The sequence below is a fragment of the Anthonomus grandis genome, chromosome 5 (assembly GCF_022605725.1).
Source record: "Anthonomus grandis grandis chromosome 5, icAntGran1.3, whole genome shotgun sequence".
Taxonomy (NCBI): Eukaryota; Metazoa; Arthropoda; class Insecta; order Coleoptera; family Curculionidae; genus Anthonomus; species Anthonomus grandis.
In genome coordinates this window covers 21572866-21596933 of record NC_065550.1, presented here as the reverse complement: position 1 = coordinate 21596933, position 24068 = coordinate 21572866, and the positions used below count along the sequence as shown (strand labels likewise).

Here is a 24068-nt window from a genome sequence, read left to right as displayed (position 1 = left end):
TGTTGTCAAGTTACACATTTTGAAAAGAGGACATTTTCACCTATATATTAAATTACATTAACATATAATAACGTATTCTAAGAGTAAATATGACACATTTAAAATTTAAAAAAAAAAGGTTTTATTCCTTAAACCGCCTCTAAAAAATTTCAAATGGCAACACTACAAGCATAAGGCCTTACGTAGTACGCGAAATGTCACCTTGTCATACGGCTTTGTATTTACACTTGGCATTTGTGAGTTTCTGTATTTTTTCTTTCGTTTTTAGGTGAAAAAGAACAAAAGTCCGAGTATTCTTGTGAACTGTTACGTTGTTTTTTTTATAAAAACTTGTGCGGTTTGTGCCGCACCATGAAAAAAAGAAGTTTATACTGATCTTGTTACAAGTAAATACCGATACTTTCAAAACATCATATCAAGGGAGAACCGTCATCTTAAACGTAGATTAGGGGATCTTAGAAATAAACCTAAATAAAAACTTGAGTGAAGTAAAGTATGTGTGAAATTCAAGAAACTTTGTTTTTAAATCGAAATATTTTTTTAAATTCCTATCTATTAATGGACTTTTCATTAACAGGACTGATTTTATGTTTAGTTGTGGTCTTTCAGAAAAATGGCGTATTACCTACGTAGCTATTTATAGTTATTATTTATTTATAATAAAGGCTTTTATAATAAGTCTTCAAAGAAACTAATATATTTTTTGAAGAAGTCAGCATCCACTGTATATATTATGTAATGTGTTATGTTAAACGGATTTTTGTTTGATACGATAAGTACTTACCTTTACTCTAATAAAGTAGGTTCATTAAAAAAACATATAAAAAGTTTATAAACGTAATATTGCTTATATTTATTGGATAATTAATAAATATTTATCATATAAATATTTTTTTACGACGTCACTGACCAAACTTCTGCTCAATTTTCTTAACGATCGATTATGATATTGGCGGACGATTAGAGTTTTTTTTATTAAATAACTCGCAAACTCCCTGATTTCTATGCGCTCTATCTCAATAAGTTGCATGTTATTGTAATTTACTGTTAAAAAAACGAAAATAGACTGAAAAACTAGTGAAACGTTACCAAAATACACACACAGAACTGTCAATTATTGACATTGATTATTTTTTTGTTGCCCGCTTCATAAATCCAAAGCGTACTATGGAGGTATGCCGAAATATTGAAATTTCAAGTTTTGAATGAGAATAACTCCAAAATGCTTGGATTAAATATAGTACATGCTACATGAAAAATATTTCGAATGATGAGGTCAATAGAAAAATGCAATAAAAAAATGGCCAAAATAACACGACTACTTTTTTTCTGTTTCATCCCTGCCTACTTACGATCACAGCGGAATACCGAGTATTTATTTGGAAATAGTTCCGATAAAAAAATCTCATCATTTAGTTAACTCTCAGATATTCAAATAAGATCAAAATCTGTTAATACAATTACGTCAAATGCTAATATTAATGCTGTGTTAATGTTATATTAATGTGTTGGGCGCCAAAAATTATGCTAATTCCTCATTTCAAATAGATCTGGCAAACAAAGTTAAATCAGTCTTAGCAAGCTATTCTAGCTACATCTACTCAGAATACCAGAATACCGCTTATATTAGCATGTTGGGCACCAAAAATTAGGCCAATTCCTTCTCATATAGACCACAAATAAAACTGGCAAAATAAAGGTAAAACAATCATAGCCAGCGATTCTAGCTACGGTTACTCAGCCTCTCAGACGGGCCATAAATCTGCCCCAAAACCGTTTGCGTAGCATTATTGCAAAACAGTGGGATTATTTTTAATCCCCCGAAACTCTTATTAACTTTCCCGGTGGCGGGCGGAGGAGACGGGACAGGATTAAATCTCCGGTTGTGATCTGCTCCTGCCGCCCTCCTCACCCCCGCCGGCTCTTCTCCACTCGCCCCGGCAGCCGATCCGCAGAGCTGTCGGGATGCCACGCAACCATAGCAACGGCGAGAGGAGCGAAGAGAGAAGAGGAGCACTTCGTTGGCCTGTCTCCTGTCTCTTGATTTATGGCGATGGAAAATGCGAGAAATGAAGAGCGGCAGGCAGACAACGAGCGTTGCGTTTTACCGGGGCTCTGGGAGGTGGAGGCGAAAATGACTCGGAACCGGGTTCAAGGGATTGCTGCGATTTGATATCATACGGTTGATATACTATGTACTATTTGTCTATATCAATTAATAATATATGCATGTATTTTCTAAAGAATCCCAGCAATATACAGGGATATTTCCGACATAAAACACTGAATAGTTTGACTGAACTACAGCGTAAAATAAATAAAAAAATTGAGATTATGAGAGGCATTCCAAAAGTATCTTTAAAAATTCTTTTCATGACATTCAGGGTGTTTTAAAGTGCACAAATACAGTATTGTGCGTAAATATAGCAACAACTAATAATTTTAAAATAATATTTTCTTTATGGAAGATTTATTGGATATGTTATTACAGTTCTGCTTGTACATCTTTTGCATTTACAAATATACTAAGATATGACAGGAAAGCCTTAAAAGAATGCGAAATTTTGAGCTTCTTTATTTAGATATAAATATAGCAACAATTTTTGTGCTATATTTATTATTATTTCATAAAAATAAATTAAGTAGCAAATCGATTTACCTGCAGCGAAGTTCATATTTGCAAAGGACACTCTTTGTCTAAAATGGTTCGCACAGAAACAATTTCCTGTAAAGAAAGAAAAATAATTGTGAATAGTTATGAACGTAAAACTAAGCAGAATAATATTGCGAGAAACTTAGGACTTCACAGATCTATTGCCGCCAGAGTTTGTAAGCAATTTCGACTTACTGGCGTTAATTTGCTCCAAAAACTATTCCGGGAAGGCCAAAAGAGACGCCATTACGAATGGACAGACAGCTGCTACGACTTTCCAAAGAAAAACCATTTCTATCATCATCCCAAATTCTCGCAAAAATAAATGAAGGGGGTGGGGTTAACATAAGTTCTAGTATACTAACAAGAAAAATAATTAATGCTAACCTATGCGCTCGCCGCCTCACTGTGGTCAATTCATTCAAATTAGCAAGAAAATAGTAAAGAATAATTATATTGTAATAAGTTTTTAAATCTTTTGACAATGGAAGGAGCAGTTATACGTAAGTATTTAAAAATATTTACTTTTTGTCTTTGACAGAGTTATCTATTATAAATTATTTTAAAAAATAGTCCGAAAAATGTATTTAAACTATATATAATTTTTTTTAATAACAAAAAATGCTTTACCAGGTTTTACTCTAAAATATATTTTAGTTGACAGAAACATTATTACAGAATTTTTCCATATGTAAAAATTGGTCGTCCAGGTCCGTCTTCATAAATTACATAATTTAAGGTACAGACTAATTAATAATTAGAATTCTACAATATATGTGTATGTAATAACTCTAAGAATTCGATTTTAACTAACTTCTACCTATGACCCATTATTTTGAAATTTGATACGTGCTTAGGGTTACGATGATAATGCAATATTTTTATGTTTTTGAATTTTCTTCTCCATTCATTTTAAGAGTAAGGGGTACTTATGAACTTGGTTAGATTTTGTTAAAATTGGTATACGTGGGTTTTGGAGGATAAGAAATCTAAAATTTTTAATAAAAAAATATTCTTCTAAAATTCGATACTAAAAACGAATACATAAAAAACTGATAACTTTTCAGAATAAAACAAAGGATCTATATTTTTAAGTAAAAATGTTAGCCGTAAATATTTTGTATCAAATAACCAATTACCCTGTATATACATATTCTGTACTTCGTGTAGATGACTTTAGGTTAATTATTTTAATTATAGGGTTTTAAAATAAATTTGAAACTAAAACTAATTTTGTAAATAAATTAAAAAAAAAAACACTTTATTTTTGGCTTTATTTTTTAAAACACCCTGTGGAAGATTTTTTTTTATTATTTGGATGTTAATTTTTATTAAGTTATCGTACAAAAGCTGGTGCAATCATATATTATTATTTTATGCCAAATAATCATCACCAATCTTTTTTCTTGCTAATTTCCAAAGATTGACCACTGTGGCGCCCCACTAAAAAATCTCTACTGTCAAAAAAGAATGTTAAGGCCTGACTTCAGTTTGCACAATTTCATATTCACTGGACCCTAGATGATTATAGAAAGTTTGTATTTAGTGATGAATCCAAGTATAACATGTTTAGAAGTAACGTAGTGATGTACGTTAATCGTCCAAAACATCAAAGTTTAAGGAGAAAATATATTTGCCTGACAACTAAAGACGGAGGGGGAAATATTCTTGTATGAGGCTGTTTCTCGGCTCGTGGTATGGGTCTAATAGTGCAAATTGTAGGAAAAATGGATCGTTTTAGGTACAAAGATATTTTGCAAGCTAATTTATTGCCGTATATGAATGAAACAATGCCATTAAGAGCTTCATTTCAACAAGATAATTATCCGAAGCATACTTTTCGGTACGTGAAAAGTTCGTTATCTGATAAAAAAAATCAATGTAATGTCTTTGCCATTGCAGTCACCAGATTTAAATTCAATAGAAAACTTGTAGCATTACATTGAATCCAAATTTAAATATCAAACGTACTCTAATACTGATGCACTGTTTGAAAAAATAAGAGAAAAGCAAATAATAAATATATCATGAAGTTAATTTAATCCATGTCAGAGCGATATGCAGATATTATTAAGGAGAAGGGCTACTATATTAAATATTTTCTTATTTTGATCTATTTTTATATCATAAAATTTAGTATACATAAATTTTTGCTATATTTTTGCATAACAAATTGATATTAAAATATAGAGTTAGGCATAAAATATTGTTTGAAATCACGTACAAATCTTACTGATAAATTAAATGTTGATGGTTATTTAACGGAGAACTAGGATATTGCTATCTTTTTGTACAATACTGTATATTAAAGTTATGTTTTAAAAAATAAAACACTCTATATATTATTTGATTCTTAGGTTTTACAGCGTAAATAAAAGAAAGTTTTATTAAGGCTTACCCAGCCTAACCATTAAATTTTTCAAAACATTTTATGTTTTGTGAAAATACTGAGACAATTTCAATGAGAAATTCTGTAATATGTGTTTTCTTTTTTGTTACCATATTTGCATTGAGGAGCACTAAATTATTAAATTTTACAGTTCACTTGTAAAAAAATATGATTTTATATGAGACGTTCAAAAATTAGGTTTAAATTATAACACTTTTTACAAGGCAATAAGTTGCTTAATTTAAATGAAACACCCTGTATTTTATACCACCAGTAAATGTGACAAATGAATTCTTTTTCGAATTTAATAAGATCTTCTCATACATAAACCTTCTAATTTTTATAAAAAATAGCAAAATTAAAAATGCGGATTATTTTAAACTTAAAATATAATATTCCATAGTAGGCAATAATGAATTGACATGTTTATTATTTTCTTGTATTTTTTTACTGTTTTATTTATTTTTTATATGTAAAAATATGTATCTTATTAAGGGTAATCAAGTTTAAGTTTAAATATGTAGTTATGGGTTTTAAGGTACAATGATGTGCTAAGTTTAAATTAACACCCGATTATAATTGATTACAGCATGCACCATAATAGATTAGCGATAGGTGAAATTTACTTGACTGTATTAACAATGTATCTATTTTTAACTGATTATCGTCATATATTATGCTTAAGAAAAATAAAAAATAACAATTACAAAATATGCTCAAAAATATAAATCATCTAATTGCAAGCATCAATTCCCAGCACCCTCTTTATAAAATTTACAGTGACTTTTAACAGCATTTGTAAAGTAATATTTTAAAAAGCTTCTCTAATCTACTATTTTATATTTTTTGGTGTGGTCGGAAGTAACTGTTAAAAACCGAATCTTTCACATATCCCCATAAGAACAAATCCGGCGCTGTTAAATCTGGCGATCTTGGAGGCCACTCGATAGGACTAACACTTCCATCCATCGGTTGTGAAAATTATTATTTAAAAATTATCTAACCTTACGCAGTGGAAATGTGACGGTGTTTCATTTATTTGAAACCACATAGTTTTTCAAAGGCGTAGAGAAATAATCTCTAAAAATACAGAAAAATTATTATTCATATTAACTCCCAAAAAATCTAAATTATTTTAAACTTGCATCAAAAAAATGCAGGATTTTGCCCGATATGAAGATATAAGGATATTTGATCACTTCAGCAATAACGGCTAATTCAATATTTTAATTTTCCGTTATTGGTTTTCTTTCAGTCTCAAATCACTGCGGCAAATCCAGACTTCTGTATTATTTACAGAAGTCTGGATATTTTACCCATAATCGAATGGGTTTTAAATTTATTATATTTAAACCTTGATTTGGAAAGTTGATTACTCACCTCATAGAGTTTTGCATTGTTTAAGTGCACTTAGTAATTGGGTAATTGTTGGTACTACATGAAAGAACATATGATCATTTTTTGCTACTAAGGGTTGAAACAAAGTAAAATTTAATAATTTGATAATTAAGCTGCATCTGGCTTCTTTTTTAATAATTAAAAGGTACTTGTACTGAAAGAGTCACTGTGATATCTATGATATAAGGCAAATATTTTCATATTGATTGTGATTGAGTCGTTGAATTACTTATTTAATTGGGTACAAGAACAACCTTCCAGATCTTTAAAATTTTTATTTTCTATTTAAACGTTACCACCTGTAACTTTAGTTTATTAAATATCTTGAATTGAAAAAGTTAAATATGTAACTTGGTCTAATTTTTACCACCAGTGAGACAGAATAATTTGCATCAGATATTCAAAAGACAGCTACTGGGATTTAAGATAATTTGGCGTGCTTGAATCTAAGGATATAATAATAAATTTTTTTGTATAATTAAGTAAGCCTTAAAATAATAAAGGGAATGATTATGTTTAGTGATTTCCTAATGCAAATTGCTTACTTAAGAAGTAAAATCAGATCATTTATAAACAAGAAAATGTTATCAAAATTATCATTCTGTCGCATATTGTTGATCATGTTATGCTTAATATATGATAAATCTTCTTACAAAAATTCATTGGAAAAGTTTTATTTACCAGACATAAAAAGATTCCTTTAAAGAAAAGCATTACTGGATGTAAATTTCCTACTTATATTGCAAAATCATATGACTATTGAAGAATCATAATATAAAACAAATGGTAGGTAAATTCTGTTAATCTTATATTGTAAGAATTAAGTGAACATTTAATTAAAATGGATTGTTAAATTTGAGATATGTGTCTAACGAAATATATTTACTATTTTGACCAACGACATAAATACTCTTAAAATGACTTTATAATAACAGAATTGAATATATTGGCTTTATCAATATAAAGATATAACTGGAAGGTCCTAGTAACAGAGTAAAGTATTTTTAGAGAATTTATGGATAAACAAAAAGTTTTTTTGCTAAAATTTCATTTTTCTCCATCTAAAGCAATATTACAAAATGATAAACTTATTATTTCTATATATGCTTATTAAGATTATGCACTTATTACTAGAGATATTTATAATCAATTATATAACATCAAACAGATGGTAAACAGATAATTATATTGATTTATTTTGAACCTAAGTACTTGTCATTATAATTCCTGAAACAGACAAAATTGCAAATGAAGCATCTTATCATCATAAACATTTAATTTTTGTTTATTTTTTTCTTTATACTTAATTAATTTTTACCCATAAAAAAGCCAAATATGACTAAACATTATTGAAAAAATAGGAGATCGAAAAAATAAAACTAAAATGATTAAAGACTCACAAAAGACACGAAATAATAAAATTTAGTATATTTACAAGTGAATTATTTGGCTCGAGTGTTATTTAAATGTGTATAGTTTGTTCATATATTTTTCGCTGAATTTATTTTTTCACTGAATGGTATTCTTTTAAAACAGCTTCTACGCCAACCATTAATTCCATAGGATTATTTAAACTACATTAATAACAACTAAAACATATCTTATTTCTTTGTGCCATAGATAACGCATATTTTAACACTGGATTAATAAAGTCAAAAATATAGTAGATCATCAAAAAACTGAAATTGAATCATTCATATAAAAATAGCAATAAATCAAAAAATTATAACTTATCTTAAGTAACGTTCATTATTGACAGCTTAGAGGACAACACATGTAGAAAGCCATATGCAGTGGCAAATTGGAGCAAAGGAAATATTTAAGATGGACGGCATTTTTACCAAAACACTGGCTTATTCATCAACTTTTTCAAACCAGTTCTCTTATCCTAGAACTCGAGATATCTTAAAGGCACCAGCCTAAATAATAGCCTTGATCATTACAACCTACTTATAGTGATAAAAAGATCAAGCATTGACAATTCAAATGCAATCTGTCTTTTAAAAATAACGTTACGGCCAAACGACATATTCGTGCGGATTATCTGTCGGCAAGTTTTACAACAGACAATATGGTATATAACATTATGTGGAGTTGCACACGAAATCGGCCGACAAGCTGAAGGCCTACATGATTGTGTCGCCATTTTTTACATGGTTCCGTGGTATGGCCGTACAAAGATACCTATAATTACCCGGGCATTATTGTGTTTTTTAAATTAGACGTTTGTTATTAATAATTAGAAAATGATATATTGTAAATGTAGTTAATTATATAATTTTGTGTTGCATTATTCAGCAGAATTATTTTATTATGGCTCTAGTTTATTATATTTAGTCAGTCGATGCGACAAAAATGTGTCGAGTGGTTGTTTATATAACAATTAAGCAGGGTGTTCATATATGTGGTCAAACTAAGGAATTTAGGTATATCATAGGTATATTATGTTTCGTTACCTTTTTTTTCACAATATCTTAAACTTAGATTAGGATATAAAGGTGATGTTTATACTCTTATATAAAAGAAATATGCACTATTTGTCGAGCTCTTGCTATATAATAGTAATAAATTGTTTATATATTTAAAAATATAATTAAATATTTAGATTATTACAATACAATAGAAAAATACTTTTTGTTGAAAGTAAAGCCGAATTTCGCCTTTCCTTGTACGAAGGGAGCTGTTCAAGCCAAGAAAATGGTTTATTTAAATACAGTAAATAATAAAATAAAGTAACTTTTGATCTTCGTATACTAAATACTAATATTTCAAAATAATTATAAAAATAAATTAATCATATATACTTAAAATGATAGGTTCAACAATAACAAAAAAACTATAACTAAAGCACGCATAGAGTAAAGAACTCCTGAACATAAATGTATATTAACATAAAGTTAGATAAAAAATATAAAGAAGAATTAAAATTGAACTTTTAAGATAGGATGGTAAAGTTTCAAAAACCTTTTTTACGAAAATCCTAATAGCAATTTAATTTAGGCTTTTCATGATCTATTATATGAAAAAATAAATTTAAAATTGGACAATTTTTTTACTTCTAGTTAAAATAACTGTATTCTAAGAGATTTTTAACAAGATTCAACCAGAAATAGTGAAAGAGGACACAATAAAAGAAAAAGTAATGCACGCAGTAAAAATTGCACAATGTAGCAAATCACCAGAACACGATAAAATTCCAGCACAAATAATTAAACTAATCAACGAAGATCAGAAATGCATATTGGTAGAACTACTTAATACAATTTAAAATACAAGAATCATTCTCCATGATCGACTTTCATTGTATTTTAAAAAAAGATTAACGCAAATGCAGAATATATCTGTCATCAACTATCAGTCCAATAGGTCACGCTTTCAAGATATTCCTTAAAGTTATACATCAGTCAATTTTTAGGAAATTATAACAAGAGAAGCCTTATATACTATTAATGGGTTGACTCAAAGATGTATAAACATCAATTAACTGACGTATGTCTGTTTTCTTGACTAAGCAGTTGATAAAGTTTGCTATAAACATCTTATTCATTTGCTTAAAAGTAATAATGTATACATGAAAGATATGAGAACAGTAAATAATTTATACTACAATCAGATGGATATTATTAAAGTGGATAATGAACTTTTAAAAAAAGGAAAAATTCAACATGCTGTAGGGTAAGCATGTTTACTATATCCGTTGTTATTTAATCTTCCAAAGTAAATGAGCAAAAGCAGAAAGCACTGAAGGAAATAACAATGAGAATAAAGGTTAATGGAATACCCATACGTACAACAATAAACGAGCAGCGGATTTACTTTAAATATCAAAAAGACCAAATTTATGACCAGTACAATCAGTTTAGAAACAAAAAAATCAATGGATTAACGAGGAACTAGCAAAGAAAGTCATTAAATACAAACACTTAGCAACAACGGTCAATGAAGAGAATGAGTGCACTGAAAAAATTAAATCAAGAATTGACCAGAAGCCAGAACCATATTCAACAAAATGAATAATGTGTTATGCAGTAGAGATCTTAATTTACAACTTCGAGTCACAGTACTGAGATGATACATTTTCTTGTTGTTGCTATATAAGATGGAAACGTGGACGGTAAAGAAGAATATTAGTGATGAAAAATTGAGATTGAAAAATTTGAGATGTGGTCATATATATGGTCATATAGAAGGATCTTAAGAATAAGTTGGGTAGACATGGTAGCAAATGAGGAGGTACTGAGGAGAATGAGAAATGGAAAATATAAGATTAAGGAAGAGTGATGGTAGTTAGTTAATGGGAGTAGAGAAATATGTATTATTGCAGAAAATTATACAAAGAAAGGTCTAGGAAAAAAAAAGCGTAAAAATAAGGCGCATTTTCTAGTTAAGTCACCTGAAAAATGGTACAACTGTATTTCCGTTGACCTGGTGATATACAACCTTCTAAGAGAAGATGGTACTTGAAAAAGAAGAAAGAAACAGAAATACAAGGACTTTTTACATAGTTGATTAAAGCTAATTTTTACTTACAACTTTGACATTTTCTCCATTGCTAAACTTCTTTTTAAAAAATTCTTCATAGATCAATAAAAACTTATTAATATTCTATGCCAGCTATTATAATTTTATTTTTCATTTCTGGATATTGTTTGTTATTTTATATAGCTGTAAATAAAAAAACATGGTTTGCATACTTTGTATTAAAAAATATAATATGTTTTTGCTATTTATAATATTTTTTGTTTTTAAGTATTTATTTGCAGAATTGTAGTAAATTTTAGGAAATTTAATTTTCTACATTTTTAAAAAAATTAAGTTCTGCTTTTAAATATTTAAAAATATTTTCTTGCTATTTTTTTATTAATTTTTTTTTTATAAGTGTTTTGGTACAATAATTCGATTATAATAAAAATTAAAATAAATAGATACAATATTTCTGAGAAAGTAACTTTGTGATACCAGTCAGTCTTTGTTAAGTTATTCGCGGTTGTGATAAAAATGCCCATTAAAAATAATCTGTTAATTTTATGCTTTACCATAAATTATAGTTTAGAATGAAAACTGTTGAAATAGTTTAATATTCCACCTGGTCGTTTATCATTACTACATATCCACCAAACAAGTGCATTTTAAATAGTTTTTTATGTTATTTAGAAGATAAGGAAATAAATAGGAAGTAATTTAATTACTCATACCAAGCCATTTATTTATAAAATATTCTTTTAAATAACTGAACTTTACAAGTTTCATATATTTGATCTTTATTACACGACATTTTACAACTTCATTTTTTGTACGCTTGTTGGCATATTTGTAAATAGTGAGATTATAAGTAAATAATTATATTATATTTATGAATTCTTATTATATCTTAAATTTATAAAGATATTTTCTATTAATTTACTATTTTTATTAGAAATAATTTACTAGAGTCGCTTAAAGTTACTTACCATGTTAATAATATAATATTTTTTTCTTACTTTATTAAGTAATATATTGTATTTCTAATCCAAAATGATGGGCTGTACTAAGTGATCACAGAGTTTAATGCTCGAATCGAGAAATGATCCTACTATATTCCATGTTTTAAGGATAACAGACTTTCGTATGCTTGTATGAATGTTTTGATTAAGACCAGGTTGTTTAAGATGGGTATTGAAAAAATGTGGGGTGATCCAATAATGAGTCGTATGTAATATGTAAGTAATCTAAGTAATATAACGTATGTAAGTAATATAACGTTTTTTGTTTCCAAAGTTTTTAAACTTCTGTGGCTAATTCCATATACTTTGCTATTATATTTGGTTTGAATCCTGGTGTCCTTAGGTATTGATTTATATTTATAATATAGGTGATTTGCTTTTTGTCTTGGAAACGATGTCTAGTTTATTACATCGCATTGTTTTATCCCTGCGAATTTCTATGTCCCCGTATAGTTTGTATTGGTTGGTATCTATAATCGTGAATGAGGAATAGTTGGGTTATGGTGTTTCTTCTTTGATGAGCTTATACGTCTTTGAGAGTTTCCGATGAATGGTCGTGCAGTATGTTGTATCTATGTTTTCTATGTAGTGGCTTTGTTGTCCAAAACTATATTTTGTGTTGAGGTATACATATCCAATAGACGACTGACTGCAATAGATGAAGAGTTGTGTATTTTTTGTCAGCTTTGCAAACTGCTGATGAAAGAATATTTTTGAAGAAATTTTTTTTTTTAATTAACGCCAGATATACATTTTTGATTAAACCCCAACTGTAAATATCGGATTATATGTCCGCGTGATATACGCTGAGGAATACGTGTGGTTAGGAGTTAATGATAATTTTTGTGGTCCACATTTCGTACCTCCAAGATTGAAGTCGAAACTTTCTTATTAGCGACCTGCAAAAAGGCTGGCTTTTTATTAAAGGACCGATTTTTTATTGTAAAGTTAACAAGGATTCTAAAAATAGTTCTTAATGCTGGAAAAACTAGTGGCGTAACATTTTTTTCATTAAAATTGTGCAAAGATGTGTCCGTACCCACGTTACTGGTTAATGTGAAATAATTTTATTTTATAAAACTATGTATCTTTGCTATCTTTTCAAACGTACCAAATATTCATTACATATCTAAAGTATTTTGAAGGTGGTAGACAATGGTACAGTGAAAACATCTTGTCGGACTTGCATTGTCTTATTTATTTAATGTAACACGACGTTTCGGTTGGTAAGTATCTCCAACCGTTATCAAGTGTAAACTGGAGTTTAGTTGGAATACGAAAGAACACACATTTTGCTTACTTAGAGAGATCTTAAAACTCTTCTTTCTATATTTAAAAAAATTAAGTAAATTTCATTGCTGAAATATTAATTTAAAGAGTTAATACAGGATAAAAGAAGAATTGATTTACTAGCTGTTTACTAGGTTCTATACTATCGATTTTTAAGCCTCTATTAATTACCAAACTTGTGTTGATGTTAGTAATAGACTTCTTATCTAATGCTAGACAGTTTTTATACCAAATACCCAGCAAAATATTTGCCAGATAAGAACTTATTAAGGCAATATTATTATTAAATTTAGCATGGCAACTCATTATCATTTCTTTTGCTATTTCCTTTTTTGTGAAAAATCTTGGAAATGTATAGGTAGATTTTATTTTACTAGGAACGAATATCAAATTGTGATTTATAGACTCGCATGACACAGCAAACTTAAAATCATGGTGGTAGTTATCAGGCTGAAGAATATTACTATTTGAGTGATATATGCAACATTAATTTCTCTTTATTAACAAATAATAATAAAGTCATATTAAGACTTTTGACAAATTTTTTAACAAGAACCAATATTACACTACCAAAGCGATGATACGCTTCCAGCCACTCTTTGACCCTAAATTACAGAAATAATAAAACATATTTTTTTTCAAGAACTTTCTGTGATTACCATTTATAGAATTTTTTTTATCATTTTCTTCTACTTCTCTTCTCTATTTTAGGCGAAGATTCAGGTGTTAAGTTGTCGCTACATCTTATTATCATTATTATTGTTACATTAATTTTTCCTACCTAGTAGCCATTGATTCACATTCTCTGTCCCACAAGTTCTCCTATAATATTCTCGTTTCACGTAGGACTTTGTTTATATTCCCATATTTTGCCAGATTATGTTGTTAAGAGATGGTGCTATTCAAGCCGTTGGTCTAGTTGATTTATTGGTCTGCTCGAGCACTTCGGTCTCAACGTTCCCATATCCCATATCTCCACGTCAATGTGCTTAAATTTCATTTCTAGGTGGGTGATTTTTTCCATCTACATTGCTCATCGATTGTCATGCATTTTGTTTTAGCTATAAATATGTTCATACTAAGTGATTTTTTTTATTGAGTTAAATATTTATAATACTTTTTGCATATCATCTTTACTTTTTACTATCACTGCATTGTCACCGTAGCACAATAAATTATTCTCCCAGTTGCTCATTCAATAGTCTCTCAGCTTGCGTATCTTTTTAATTATTTCGTTCATGAAGATATTAAAAAGTAGTGGACTTAGCGAGTCTCTCTGTCTAATGCCCTTCTCGATCGGTATTGGCTCAGTGTATTCATTATTAGTCTAACCTTTAGCGGAGTTTGCTGTATATATTCCGAAGGAACTTGTTCGTCATAAAAGAGATGTATAATATCTCTCAGTTTTGAGCGATCAAGTGCCTTCTCAAGGTCTATGAAACATAATTATACCAGTTTATTATATTCGATACTATCATAACTAGTGATCAGATAAAATTATATAGATTTCTTAATATTTATATCCATATGGTCAAGCTCAATTTCAATGCAGACTAGGTTATAAAATTTAGATAATAATGGCAAAATTATTGAACTAAGGAATCAATTTAGATTCAAGCAAAATTTCGTCGTCTAAAAAACATATTTTTACAAGAAGTAATTAATAATCTTTACTTAGTCTTTTGTTAAAAATCTTTACCCTTTAGCAATTTGTCGGTGGCCACTAATATAAGAGACTAAATGCTGCCGGGAGCCAATATATTGCCGTCTATTTATGCACAAGGTAAATTTTATAGCTTATTAACAGGCATGTAAGCCGTTGTGTTCTCCGTTTACTTATTAAATTGTTGCAATAAATTTGCGGCGTGCCGCAAAGGATATAAAGAATCACGAAAACTTAAGAAGAACAGGTTAAATTTTACAAATTTAAACTGTTAGGATAATTTATATTTAGGAACGTACACAAGTAGAACACATTTTTAAATTCTCATTGCGACTCTGCAACGTTAGTCGGTAAGCTAAACACTGGAAATTATCTGGAAAACACGTTCCCGCCGCGTTCTGGACATGCCAGCAGGAACAGCGACACAACATATCCCATACATAACATTACGCCGCGTCCTGCAGGACCCGTTGCTCCGTTCCAAATAGCGCCCGATGGTTTCCTGGAACGTTTTGACACCGAAATATTTGCCACGCATAAATTTACTTAAATACCATCTTGACTAACTGGGCTTCACTAAATAGATGCTGCGAAATGGTTTAATGGGGTTTGTTTGAATTATTTGAATTTAACATTAGTACACGTTTGTTTGAGATTTTGAATTAAAGCTATTTATTTAGTTTAAAACGACGTGAAGTCTGGATTTTTATTTTGAGACTACTTAAAAAGAAGGTTGTTTAATGAAATTATATTCTTTGTATGCATTTGGGTAAGAAAATCAATTTTTTAAACTTGCATCATTATAAAACATAAGCACCAGATTATCCAAGCAGTAGTAGAGAAATAAAATTAGTAATTATTATGAAAAAAGTCAAAAAGTTCTTTAACCTAAATATCAGTGTTAACTATGACAAATATTGGTAATAAAATTATGTTTTGCATAGATATTTGGGTATACAAGAAGAATATAAACTCCAGCTGATGCATGTAATAAAAGGTGGTAGAAAAAGTTATATTTTCATCTCAGTCTGTGGTAACCCAAATGAGAGCAAAACTGATGTCTTTGGTACATAATTGGATAAACAGGAGTAGAGAAACACATTTTTTAAACGATTTAAGTGGTATTGCAGATATGAAATGGATATTTAGGAAATAAAATTTACATTCTTAGACCATTTTCTCATCTGATGAGGGAGAAATGAGGGAAATATAATTATAGTGGGTAAACTACATGAAAGAAGCATACATTCCAGGTAAAGTTTGTATTCAAGGCATTATTTTAAAGCTTCCACATATTTATTATCATCCTAAAATTTTAAAGAAGTAACCTATTCCTACAGTAAAGTTATACAAAAAAGGAAATAAAATACAACATTCTTTACCTCACTAATATATTTACAAATGTGTTCTCTACTTGTGATGAAAATGTTCATCCTAAGAAGTTCAGACCTTAATAAATTTCACTTTCAATTTTTAATTTTTTTTTATTTACATAAATTTTTCTAATCTTTATAATATTTGTTCATTGATCAACCATCAGATAAACTTTTTCTAGATTAGATCTGCTTTTTAAACCTTAAGATCAAGTTTTCTTAAGTTTCGTAAAGACTCTTAGCCACCGATTAATACTAGGAACATGAATATTTAATTCGAAACATGAACGTCAAAACCAAATAATTATAATTATATTAGTAAATCAAAATCACAATAACCCAATTAAATCATTTAACATAGCCATAAATTACTAACAAGACCATGATTGAGGAAAGAACAATTTACAAAATTTGTTTTAGTTTTTGCATAGAAGTATTAAATTTAGAGTGAAACATATTAATTTATTCCAGCGGGCCAATAGCGCTGCTAACAAGTCGTGTAGTGGAATGGTATTACAAAAGCTTTAGACTGTCTGATATTCTGAGAAGAAATTCTAATACCTCTTAAATTGCCACTTTCTTATAAAAGATTGACAACGATCACATCTATTCTCACTTTTGATGTTGTAGCTCTAAACAAGTCAAAGAACCTATACTTAACCGTTAAAAGCATGAATTTTTTCTTTTAAGTTAATTTATGTGTAATAATGTTCTTAAGGATTAAAGAGACCAGGAAAATTAATAAAAAAATTTTAAGGATAAAATTATTATTTTTATTTTGAAAAACTGATTGTTGCCAAATGGCTACATTATGACTTATATGCTAAATTTATTCATTATGAAATTTTTTGAAATAATTGATGTTTTTATTTAGGCATAAAGGGATACCACATTTTTCACATTTTGTGCGGGTAAAGCCTTTACAGTTAGGGTACTTGCATATCATTTTTAGATTTTCAATGACGGGCCAATGAGCAACATGATCTGTGCGTACTTCTTTTGGAGGCACATGTTGTGTTGGTTCTCGACTGCGCTTCACCGCTATTTCATTTTTGACACTACTGCTTGGCCTTCCACGCTTATTACGTGCACCCTTCCCTACATTGCATAAACATTTTGCAATCTCGGACCTGAAGTCTGCCTGATTTAGAGTTTTTTTCCTTTTTCTTGGTATACCCTTTTGTACAAAAGCCAAGCACTTACAATGGTCAAATCCAAGAAATGATAGAATATTCTTATGAACCATTTTCGACTTTTTCTTTGTATTTTATATCGTCCCATCATGCTGTCTAATAAATCTACCCCGCCCATGTGCCTGTTATAATCTCGAATTACATATGGGCAGTCTACTTCAATTATTTTCTTCTCTTTTCTGTCATATCTGTTGACTTTTGTTAAGGGTTCTTTCCCTGTAAAGGAAGAGATCAGAGCCACATACTTATTGTCTTTCCTTATTACGTTGGAAACATCAACTCCATCAATGGTTGAAACATATTCCTCACTAGTACCTCGAGGGGACTTTTTTAGAGCGGCTTCTGTAGAAATTTTGCAGTCCGTTACCCTATTGCGCCTAACTGTACCCAATGAATAAATACTTTCCTTGGCAAGATATACTATAAGAGGAATGCCGGTGTAGTAGTCGTCATGATATAAGCGATTTGTTATCGTGGTATAATTCTTGATAATCTGACCACAATATTACCAGTAGAACCCAGATCAGGTTCGTTATTCTGCCTTTGTAAGTTATCCTAACCTGTGTAGATTTCAAATCTAAATGCATAGCCTGAGATCCCCGCCAATACGAAAAATTTGAAGCCCCATTTATGAGGGTAGTACCCCATAATGTAGACAAAAAGCAACATAAGAAAATCGCCTATTTACAAGAAATATAAAAACTATTTTGAAACTACGCACTTATTGAAATAAAATACTTACCTTGCTCTTTATAAAACACAATTTTTGAACAGTGTAGCTCTTATTTTTCTCAAGTAAATGACACACTAAATTCTATTTACTAAGCGTCCTGCTGAATACGTCAAACAGCTGATTATATTTCGCTACAGTGAGAGCCTGTACACCTAGATCCCCGATTGTTTCATGCGATGGTATATCAACAATTGACTACACGATGCAGCGTGCTGAATTTCCTACCTAAACTCATTCGTTATTGGGAAAAATATGTATGTTGCCAAATGTCAACGGGATGCATTTAAGGGTTAACTCTAGTTAAGGCATATTGAACCTATTCCTCACCCACAGATAGTAGTATTCATCCCTATGATACTCACTTCTCAACAATTGTATATTGGGGACCAAACAGCTGAGCCATACTCCCAAATTGATTTAACAAGGATCTAAAAAAGGATTCTCAAAGTAAATATAGACAAGTCAACATTTGACTTATGAAAGAAATCAAACACTTTCATTGCTCTATTTGTTAGATAATTGATGAGGCTCTCAAATGATAATATTGAGTCCATATGAATTTCCAAAATTGAAAGAAGAAATATTGAAGATTTGTTTATAGAGCAGTATCTTTGAAAATCATTCGCAGGCATTGGAATACTGGATTTCTTAATTTTTTCACCACATCAATTAAGAAACGAGGAAACAAAACAGAATCACAAACGGAACCTTGTGATATCCCTGATAGCATACATTTTTCATCAGATATTGAACCTCCAAGATTGACTACTTGAGTACTGAGGGGGAGGATCTGCAATACCTAAAGCCTAGTTTCTTTAAGAGGACCTAATCAAATGACCTAATCAAAAGCTTTAGAAAAATCTGTGTAAATCGAGTCAACCTGGGAAACCCCTTTCAAATTATTTTATGTCTGATTAACATACAAAACCAAATTGACTTTAGTTAATCTGCCCTTTAAAAATTGACATTATTTCAGATAAAAATCAATTCTAAAATTCCCAATCTCTTACCATCAAGATAATCTAGTAATATTATAGAAGAATTATTTCATATATTTTGATAAATTCAATGGCTTCAGATAAAATGTTGAAATGAATAAATTGATTACCAATAGTGTATTTTTAGTGACCAATTTATTAAACTTTAATGAAAAACAAGCGTATAATTTATAAAGGAAGTATCTTATCAAAAAAAGGTGATCATATATAAATTGGTCTTGCACACAAAAAGATAAATTTATTTAAAGTTGGTCTTATTACAATATTTAAAAATTTAGAATCACACTTCAACATGTATATTATCTTTATCAAAAATTGCATTAAATTTCTAATTCAAGGTTCATTGGTTTTGCAATATGATTATCAGAATTTGATGTGACTTTCTCGTAACAACTAAAGATTTTTATCTTATAAGTGAGATTTTGCTTATGTGTCATATTGCTAAAAAAAATATTGGTTTTTAAGTTATATGATTTTAAAATAATATCAAGTATCTTAAAATAATCAATTGGATTTTAAACATCGTATTTGGACTTGAAGATTTAAAGTGAGTCATATAGTTCTAAATTACAGTTGTGTACCACCAATAAAATTAAACGACGTAAAAATGTATTAAAGCAAAAATTATTTTAAGAGTCGACAAAATGTTACTCCAAACAAACCACGAATAAAACATGATTTCTACTAAAATTAAAAAAATTATACAGATACCAAAATTTAAATGATAAACAAAACATATATTTCTTATAAATATAATCTCAGAAAATCTGTATTTGTGTTATTTTTCCCACATCATGTAACCGTTTCATTTTTTCACCAATAAATAATCTAATTGACTTAGTAAATATTAACAATTGTAATACTTACTAACACGGCTGACCTTCCATGGCCTTTCGATACACACCCTATTTTATGTTCGTTGAGCTGATTTAGCAATGACATTAACAATAGTAGAAATTACGCCTAAAATGGGATTTATAAACTTGACGACATAACCGTTGTACTGGTATTTTTATCTTTAGCCGCTAGCGATTCATGACCATTGGTGTGTGGTTCTTTACCGGCCAATATAGACAATTTTTATTTTTTTCTGTTGACGAGCCGCAGCTAAAGTTTTAGCAACATTAATCAGTTTCAAAATTTATGACAAATTAAGTTATTTGTCATAAATTTTATTGCGAAAGAAGGTAAAGTTTGGCACCTTAAAGTCGAAATAATAAAAAAATACTACTTTATATATTACTACAATATTAGTAGATTGCGCAGGAATAAGGTTAATATATTTAGTGAAAAATGCTTACGTCTTTAATGGCATAATGGCATCACATTAATTAATATTTAGTTAAGTAAAAGATTGGCATCTAAAGAGAATTTCTGTAATTTTTCGCCAGAAAGGGAATAGAGCTGGATTTCTCATTTTTTGCTTAAAAATTGGAAGTACTGAAACTCGGAATATAAATTAGGTATTTGCCCTTATTCGTTTGACCTAGTTGCGAATACAAAAACACTTAAGCAGCCACAAAGCAAAAAGATGTCTCGCAAAGACCGTCCTTTTTTTGCTACTTAATTCCCATTCTATAAGACGTAATCAGTATTAAAAATAAGAACCCAAAATGATAGGTAGGATGATGTAATATTTGTATATATTCATTTCAAATATATATAATTATTGCAAGGCTGTTTCTAATTAGAAAAGAAATAGTCAAAGGTAGTTCCTAATTAGAAAAATCATTTGGTTCCTACTTAGTCGTGAAGCTTTTTGTATACTAAAACAAGAAAAGAAACTAAACAGAATATTAGTGTAGTCAGCTGTGATTTAAAGATATATAAGTATATTTTTTTTAATTTGATTTTTATTAACTAAAGTTCATTTTGTTTCAGGTAAATATAACGATTAGATGAAATGATCTTCAAGGTATGGCAAGTAATCCCAGGCATGATTAACCCATAGATTCCTCTTCTTTCTATATGAAATTGCGTATTATTGGCTTTTGATATTCATCATATTGCTCCAACTATAGAAGAATCTCATAACTTAAAAAAATTACATTTCATAGATAAACTATAAGAACAATTTGTAATGTAACTTATTATTTACATCAAAGATAGTCACAATTTGTACATCACAACATTACCCACAGATGGTATTAGTGTTGTTTTACACCTCACCAAATTAAGTCATTGCTTATGGGGAAGAACGACCCTTCTATTCACAAGCGAGATTTTTACAATAACCTATTAATGCCATTTACTGTTTATACCTTTTTTTAGAGTTTTGTAACTCATTAATTAAAAAAAATTAACGATTGTTTTTTATTTCAAATTTATTTTAGTGTAACATTGTTACATAAGTCATATTAATATTTTTTACACAAAATCACAATATAATATATGATGCAAGACTTATAAATAAATGTTTTTTAAATGCATTTTTATTTAGAGAAAAAAGACACAAGAACTTATCAACGATAAGTTTGTCAATTTAAAAGTACATCTCATATCACTGATTAACCATGATAATTTAGGTCTCAATATATAGGGTTTAAACCACAACAAAAGCTTTTAGTTTTTCTGCAATGCTAAACTAATATATAGAAAGTTAAAGAAATAATAACCTTTAAAACGTTAAAGGTAAAAATGTATTGAGTTATGAATTTTTTTTATAAATGGAGCAATATCGTCGAATAATTCCGCAAAGTTTAGTAAAGTGAAATGAGGTAAATGAAAAGGTCCTTACTTATGATTTATTTGTTAAAAATTTACGTGAGCACTCAACATGAACATAATACTTTTAATCATTAGGGCTTCCAAAAGAAAATAAAAACTAAACTGAGATTAAACTAAAAATTAAAATTAAGTCTTTAAATTTAAGCAAAGTTGAAGGTTACAAGTTTATTTGCTCAGCAAGGAGCTAAAATTAACCATATGAATTATATCGATTTAAGCAAAATTTGTATTGATATAACCGTTTAAACAAATATAAATATATGAACTCCCAGTTAAACAACTATATTTGTGAATTTCAACATTGTTATAAACAAACACATTTTACATAAATGTAATAACATAAAAGAAGTATGGCAAATAATAAGGAATAGGGTACCCTTAAAATTCTAACTCTAAAAATCAAACAATACCAATAGTAACAGAAACAAAAGCAATTACCTATCCTACGCACTAAGCAATTAAGGTAAAACTAGGCAAAAAGCAAGTATGAGTAAGCATTATGCTTTTTAAGAAACAAGTACCGCAAAAATCATTTTAGTGCCTTTTTAATAAGATCTATATTAACTTCTGCCTATTGTACCTATAAAATCATACTCGAGAGGAGGTTTCACCATGGTGTTATTAAATCTGAATATACTATTTAACTATTTACAGAGATCTTTACCCTTATACTTTCTGGGCAACTCATGATGTTCCCCATAATATCATGATTTAATAAAGTTTTTATTTTGAGTAAATGCGATAACAGAATAGTTATCAAAATTCTTCTTATTCTTCTTCTAATCTTAAAGTCTTCAGCAAATATTAAACAGGAAGCATATTTAAGACAATTTTTCAAGTTACTTATAAATAGAACAAATAAAAAAGAGGGCCTAAATAACTACCCCCCAGAATACTCCATAATCATACTCTACCAACCCTCACTCCTTGACTTCTTAAAAGACCAAATTTACCCAGTTTTTCAAGCAAAAGGCAATGACCGATCTTGTCAAATGTTTTTTGCACAATTTGTTAAAATTACATTTATTTGTTTTTTAGAATGAATGGCTTTAGCAGCAGTTTGAGAAAGGATACTTACATTTGTAGAAAACCTTATGGAGAAAAATGAATTATGAATATCTAATGAGGAGATTCAAAAACTTTGACCAGGGTATTTATAGGCCTTTAATTTTTATATCAATAATATTTCCAGATTTGCAAATGGGTACTGCTCTTTTTTAATTTATTACGGAATGTATTCGTTTTTGGGGATAAATTAAATAATATGTCTAGATATATAAGATAAGTAATAGAAATCTCTTTAAAAAAATTCTTCTTAAATGAAGTTCCAGTAGCTTTTTGAGGTTTGAGATGTTTAACACTGGCTGTAATATCTTCTTTGGCCACCTTAGAAAATTGCAAAATGCCGCTAGATTTGGAGATAGTTACAATAGATAATATACTATAAACTGACATAAAAAAGAGGGAAAAGTCACTTGCTATGCTTTGAGAACCTGCATCTCCAAGGGTAAACTGCTCAAATGACCACTTCAGTTTACAAAATACCCAAAACTACATGGGTCAAAAAATCTTTTTTTTGTTGTTGTGACTCCTCTTTTCATCGTTTAGGTATCATCTAGCATCGCATTTTGAACGCTTCTATTTAACCGTGACTCTTCAATCAAAATGATGTCATAATTACTTGAACATATGTGAGTATTAAAATCGTGTATCATAATCCTCAGTCCATGAATTTCGTGTATTATATTTCTAAGTATCTGTGATAGCTAGAGGCCTGTGATTTTAGCCTACTACTTTAGGACCGTCTGTTGTATTGTTAACCTCTATTTTTTTTTTTAAACTTACACACAACTCCTCCATTAGGCCATACCTCCTATTACCTTTATTAATGTGGATATCTGGAAGTGTAATTATACTGACCCTTATTGTATCTTCAGCACGCTTGGATTTTAGAAACATCTAAAAACGTTTAGCTATTTTTTTTGTGAAGATAGCTTAGTACCATGAAGGTGGACAAATTTAGAAACTATTTTTAAAGCTGTACCATTTTCACCCCTTTCAACTTCCACTAGCAAAGTAATTTCTATTACCAATAATGTCAGTATTGCAAGCAGATGGTAAAAAATCTTTCCAAGATGATGGGAAACCCTTGCTTTGATTGGTTAAAA

At 29.3% G+C, this 24068-nt stretch overlaps 1 protein-coding gene across 8 annotated transcripts in view; it reads left to right on the top strand.

The window, feature by feature from the left end:
* LOC126735974 (homeotic protein antennapedia-like) overlaps window positions 1-24068 on the top strand; it is a 419235-nt gene that overhangs the window by 266027 nt on the left and 129140 nt on the right. The gene's annotated exons all lie outside the window — the stretch shown is intronic.